Here is a 6,315-nt window from a genome sequence, read left to right as displayed (position 1 = left end):
CGAAACTGTTTAGAGGTAACAGTTTTGGTGCCGAAACCCCGGGATTCGCTTGAGGTTCAGAAGGACGAATTGGCAGTGCTGAGGTCGTGAAACGAGGCAAACAGAGAGCCGGCTCAATCATCTAAAAGGTAAGCACCACCTGTTTATTTTTGAAGTGTGCATATTGAATAAATTCTAAATTATCTGTTCGCTAAGTTGAACGTATTACAGTGTAAATTCACTCAGTAGAAAAAGAGGCGGCTAGCGTCCGTCCCAGTGCGTTAAAGCAAGAGACTTTTGCTAAGAACTCAGGTTGATGTTTAGCGCCCCATAAGAACATCTCAGTGCGTTAAAGCAGGAGACGTTTGTTACGGATTAATAGAATCGGTGTTTCATCCGCGGCGGTGTGTGATCCGTCTTAGTTATTAGGAAAAAAGTGTTGGTGTTGTGAACCGTCCCCGTGCGTTAAAGCAGGAAACGTGTGTTACTATTAGTTGGAAAGCGGGGTTTAAGGCCTTGTGTGTGGCCTTGAGGGCCGTGTGTGTGTTCTGAGTTTGGCAACTCAACCCATCTTCGGACGCGTCATTGGGACCTGTGGGACAGGAGCCAGGTTGGTAACCTGGGCACCGGGGACGCCTTAAATAACTAAAGCTAGGTGTTGGATCCTAGTCGCGGTTGATAACCTGCATGAGAGTGGGCGCAAGTTGCTTCGTAGTGAGAGTACGACTGCTTGGCTCAGCCCACTGATTTCAGTGTGTGTAGATTGCGTGTGTGTGTGAAAGCGCAGTTAGAGTCTGTGTCTCGTCTGAAGTACGGGAGTCAATTAAAGTAACAAAAAGAATTTGTGTCTAAAAGTGTGTTTGTGGTGTGCAGAAATCGTGGCAGGAGGCCGTGTCATGAGTTGTTGCAAACTGTGGAGTCAATTGGGGGGTTGAATTTGGTTTTATATTTTTTAGGGGAAGAAAAACCGCGGTATCGAGTCCGTGGCGCAGTTTGAATAATTTGTGAGGTGCACAAGAGCAGACGGCACCCGCTCTGTGTGCCACTTAGGGCGTTGTCCGGAATAAGCAGAGGAGGAAGTGTCCTGCCGTGAGTTGTGAACTGGACTGCGAGAAGTAGAAGGTGTGTGAGTGCCAGCCTTAAGGTGTGGGCTCAAAGGTGAAATGAAGGAGGAGTAATAAGGAGCAGCTCGGAGGGTCCCGACAAAAACAAACGACGACATCTGGTGGTAAGTAACGGAATTCCAGGTGAGTTAAAAATAATGGCTGAACAAGAGGAGATTATTAGAGAAGGAGTGAGGAGTCCAACAGAGGGAGAAATGCAATGGAAAACTGTTGATAAGCAAAAAGAGAAATTAGGGGAAGCATTGAAGATCACCATGACAGGACATCTGACAGGTAAGAATGGTAAAATACTGGAAATGGGGAAGGAAATAATGAGTGTATGTGATCAAGCTGGAATAAAAGGTGATATGCGATGTTCTCTCGCAAAGGTTTTATTGGAAGCGGCCAAGGCATCCGTGGAGTAGGAGGAGAAACTCAGGAGAGAGTTGGATGGAGCACATACTTTGGAGAAGAGGGGAGTTAAGAAACAAATAAAAGAGGAGGAGGAGAAACGTGCCAGGCTGGCTTTATGGGGAATCAGCTGCCAAGGACTGGAGCACTGGATGAGGGAACCTGAGGAAGAGGAAGGTAAGTTGAGACCTGGTGGTCTTCCACACCCTCACCCTACAGCCCATCCTTTTTCAGCATGTCCTCCACCATATTGTGGTAATTATCCAACATTGAGTATTGAGGATGGCAGGATGGAGAATGAAGAGGGAACGGTGCTGCGCCTAACTGGAGGGCAGGCGGAGTGTGACTATGAGGACCAGAACTGCCCTAAGCCGCAGCAACAAAACATAGTAATAGGACCTACAAAGACAGCGCTACCTGCTGGTCATACTCGGACCAACTTGGAACAAAAAGATGGGGAGGACGAGGAAGGAGAGGAAGAACAGTCTGGTGCAGCCGGAGCAACAGCTAGGACTCCTCTGGAATTATTACCCGAAGAGGTAGATAAACTGGTGGACATGGTGAGTAAACGGTTCAACGAAGAAGCAAAAGGTAAAAGCTAAAGGGAGTGGAGTCTTAGGTCCAGATGTGAGGAAGAAGGTGCATCATAAGGTGCAAATACCTAAGGTAAGAGGTGTTGACTCCTGGGATGGATGGATACAGGGCTCTCTGGAAGAGGATATAGATGAGTGTAGTGTGATTCAGAGTGCAGGAGGGGATGAAGATGACTCAAGAGGATGGCCCGTGTTTGGATCTCGAAGAGAGCGAGAGGAGATGGGGGAGAATTGGCTTCACAGTGGAGGAGAGCTTGGAGGCTCATCCGATGTGGAGAAGAAGTCAAATGAAAGCGGCAGAAAAACCCCAGGGGGAAGTCATGCGACATCCCAGTTCTGCATTAGGAATGCCCCTAGTGGTTGCAGCAGGAGGTGAGAGAAGATATAAACCATATGGGGTAGGGGATGTTACATCCCTGGCGCAGATGCTCCCACCCATCATTGATGGAGGCGCGGGCTGGCTGAGACAACTTGATAAAGTGACATCAGGCACACAGCTCGCCTTGGGGGATTTTCGAGCCATAGCTGGCCGGTGTATGACAGTTACTACACTGGAGGAAATCCAGGTACTGGCAGCTGTCACCACTAGACCAGACTCTACACCCTTTTTTAGAGTGCAGGAGCAGATTGGGAATGCTGTGCGCCAACAATATCCAACCCCGAATGCGTCGGCCATTATTAAGAGTGGAACCTTGATCAACATTCTAGATATTATGTAGAACAGGTGAAAGAGAAATGGTTGCAGAACACAGGTTATAACCCTTCCACACGTGGCCTTCATCAGGTTTGGTTTAGACAGGGGAGTGCTAGAGGGAGTACCAGAACAGGTAAGAGAAAAAACTTTAGATGACCCTGATTTAGAAGGGGCAGACGCACATCACTGGGAGAGACACTTGGTGCATCATTTGGATAAATATAAGCAAATCAAGGATAAAAAGAAAGGGGAGTTGGAGGAGCTTCAGGAACAATTGCTTAAACTTAACTTGGGAGAAGCGAAACACAAGGTAAGTGAAAAGAAAAAAGAGAATAAATTAACTGATTCAACAAAGGTGACGGTAGCTCAAGACTGCCCTCCTGAGCCTAAAATACCTGAATTTAACCCAAGTATTTATCCAATGAATCCCTGGACACATTATGATGGTTTGCAGAGTGCACCCATGGCCAGTTGGGGAGGTAATGTGTGGGCCGGTAGAGGAAGGGCAAGAGGTCGTGGTGACCCGGTGGGTGTGAGAGGCACCCTGGGGTATGGAAGGGGTGCGCCTGGAGTGGGTCGTGGGCCTAGAGGTGTCTGTTGGGTGTGTTATCAGCCTGGGCACTGGGCCAGAGACTGTCCACAGCAGCCACAAATACAGCAGCATATGGGCCCGCCTCAAGGAGGAAGGGGTGGCCCGTTCCATCAGGCTCCAAACCCACGCATGATCCCCGGACCAAGACCCCAAATGCCGACCTGGGAGGCCGGCTGGAGCAGCCAGGACTGGCAGCAGTGACACACCCCACAGGGAGGCCGAGGAGAGGGGGGAAAGGCAGACCCCTTACTCTCACTGACGGTGAATGGACTGACTCTGCCGTTCCTTGTTGATACGGGAGCTACTTATTCAACCATCCAAGAAGTTGCTGATAACATTAAATTATCTGGGGACGAGATCAGCGTGGTCGGCTTCTCTGGGGTTTCAATGACATTGCCAGTGACTGTTCCTTTAAAGACTGGAATTGGAAAGCAAGCGGTGGCTCATCCATATGTCATTTCAGCGCAGGTGCCTGTGAACTTGATGGGGCGAGACCTGCTCATCAAACTGGGAGCTGTGATCATGTGTGGGCCTGATGGTTTAACAGTGACTTTGAAGGATGGCACACAGCTTCCTTGTGTGGCCACAAGTACGAGAGGACAGTGGCTGCTGTCTGAGGACATCGTACAGTAGAAAATTACTGGGCCCGGCTGACGAACTCTGACGGCATCCTGGCACACGTCCAGCTCTGGCGGCCCTGGATCATGGCCCTGGACGTGTATGCTCCACCCATTGACCCATACCACGTGACACTCTTTTATGATCGCGAAAATACTGAGTGGTATGAAGACCTATTCCATGAATTCCTGGAGGGGAAAGCATGGAAGGTCTCTACCAGGGATATTTATGTTGGACCGCAGGGGGTAGCAGCCCTGGTCCACTTGGCGGAGGAACAAAAGAGCTGGTTCCGGATGGGTGATGAATCTGTGCCTGTGAAAGAGATGCTTTCTTTTTTAGGTCTCACAGGCTACAGCCGGCAGTACATTCCAGACTATGAGGGCCGCACTAAGCCTTTGCGTGATTTGGTGAAGCAGCATGGAATGAGAGACCTGATTGCTAAGTTGAACTGGACTACTGAAGCTGAACAATGCTTCATTTGTGTGTGAATGGGTGTGTGAATGGGTGGATGACTGGATATGTAAAGTGCTTTGGGGTCCTTAGGGACTAGTAAAAGCACTATATAAATACAGGCCATTTACCATTCATTTCTCTGAAACAGGACCTTTCTCGTGCAGTAGATTTAGTTGTGCCAGATTACCACAGGGACTTCTCCTTGGATGTTTCTGAAACAAAAGGGGTGGTGAATGGCGTTTTGTTTCAGAAAAAAGGGGGAGGCAGAAAGGTTTTAATGTACATCAGTGTATGTTTAGACAACATGGAGAAAAGGCACCCTACATGCACTCAGCATGTAGCTGGAGTGGCAAAGGCCATCCAGAAAGTAGCACATATAGTCAGAGGACACCCACTGAGAGTTTTAACAACACACAGGTGTTAACTCACAGGCCTTCACCATGACCCCACTTAGACAACAGAGGCTCAGCAAAGTGCTGGAGGCTCCAAATTTGATGTTTACACATGAAGGGATAAACATGGCAGACCAAATGGGGTCAGGGGAACCGCACGACTGTGCCCAGGCAGTCTGGAGAGAAGAGAAAACAAGAAAGCTGTAGTCCGCGTCTGTGAATACCCATGTGTACACCTGTGTGCATACCTGTGTGGATCAGCATGCTTGCATTCCTAAGGTTTCTCCATGTAACGATCTGCTAGGGAGTGTGGGGAGCCACAGCCCTGTCCTCTATGGTATGAAGCAGGTATGGAGGAGATCAAAACTCCAGACATCCAGAGGCCCCCAGAACACAAGAGACCAAGGAAGACCCACAGAGGGGCAGCCGCGCCACTGTTCCAGTAAGAGCTGAGGAGAGTCCCAGATGAGGGCTCATTCAGCAGCCGCGGAGCAGAAGCCAGGGGGAGTTGCAGTGACGCGCCCGTGAGCTCCGTCGGCAGCCAGCTGTGCCTGAGTGACCGAGCCCCAGGCCGAGAGGCCGGGGGCACCCCACCTCCGAAATGGCCCGAGCGAGCCCCAATAAGCGGCCGCCAAGGAGTGAGCCGGTGTGTACCCGGACGCCCACCCCCAGACACAAAGAACCACCAACGCACCGACACCTGAGGGAGTCCGCCACCGGCAGGGGAAGTGGTGGTGGGTGGAGATAGGCCCTCCAAGGTTTGGAGGCCTGAGATGTCCCCAGAGAGGTGGCGTCTGATACCCAACCTGACATATAGACACAGACATACAGGCACACACAGACACAAACATCCATTCCCACCCTCATGCTCTCATATGCACTTACACCACACTCAACCAACGTGGAGACAGACATAAAGAGACGCTGTACACACGATCACACTCCCCAAGCGTACTCTACCAACCGGGTCTAGGTACCCTTGCTCCTGGAGGGGGGGAACTGCACCCAGACCCAGGTGGTGTTACCCTTTTCCCTGCGGTGGGGAGAGGCAGACCGCCTCGACTCTGCAGCAGCAGGGAGGCCCCACACCCCAGACCGCAGTCGGACGGCCAACCCCTCCTAGCCCCCCCCACTCCAGCAGGCCGCAGAGAACGGGGGTGAGAGAAGACTCCAAACCTCCCTCCACCCGCTCATTGTAGTGTTGATGCATGTGTGTTCTAAGGTGCAATTAAAACCCAGGAGGGCATGGAGCTACCTGCCAAGGAGCAGCAGGTAAGCGCATAGTCCCTCCTGCTAGCCCTCAATGTCTACGTGTATTTAAAATTGAGAGGTGGGCAACGATGCCAGGGGTGAGGTGTACACCCTGATGGTAACTTGGACTCCGTGTATCGTGCCCACCCCCAAGATCCTATATGTATGTGTAATGAGGGTGTGAGTAATGTGAATGTCTAAGTTGTGGGATAAAATTGAGGCAGAGGCA

The sequence above is a fragment of the Astatotilapia calliptera genome, chromosome 3 (assembly GCF_900246225.1).
Source record: "Astatotilapia calliptera chromosome 3, fAstCal1.2, whole genome shotgun sequence".
In the NCBI taxonomy this organism is placed as follows: domain Eukaryota; kingdom Metazoa; phylum Chordata; class Actinopteri; order Cichliformes; family Cichlidae; genus Astatotilapia; species Astatotilapia calliptera.
The sequence above is the reverse complement of the archived record's forward strand: the minus strand, read 5'-3'. Positions refer to the sequence as shown.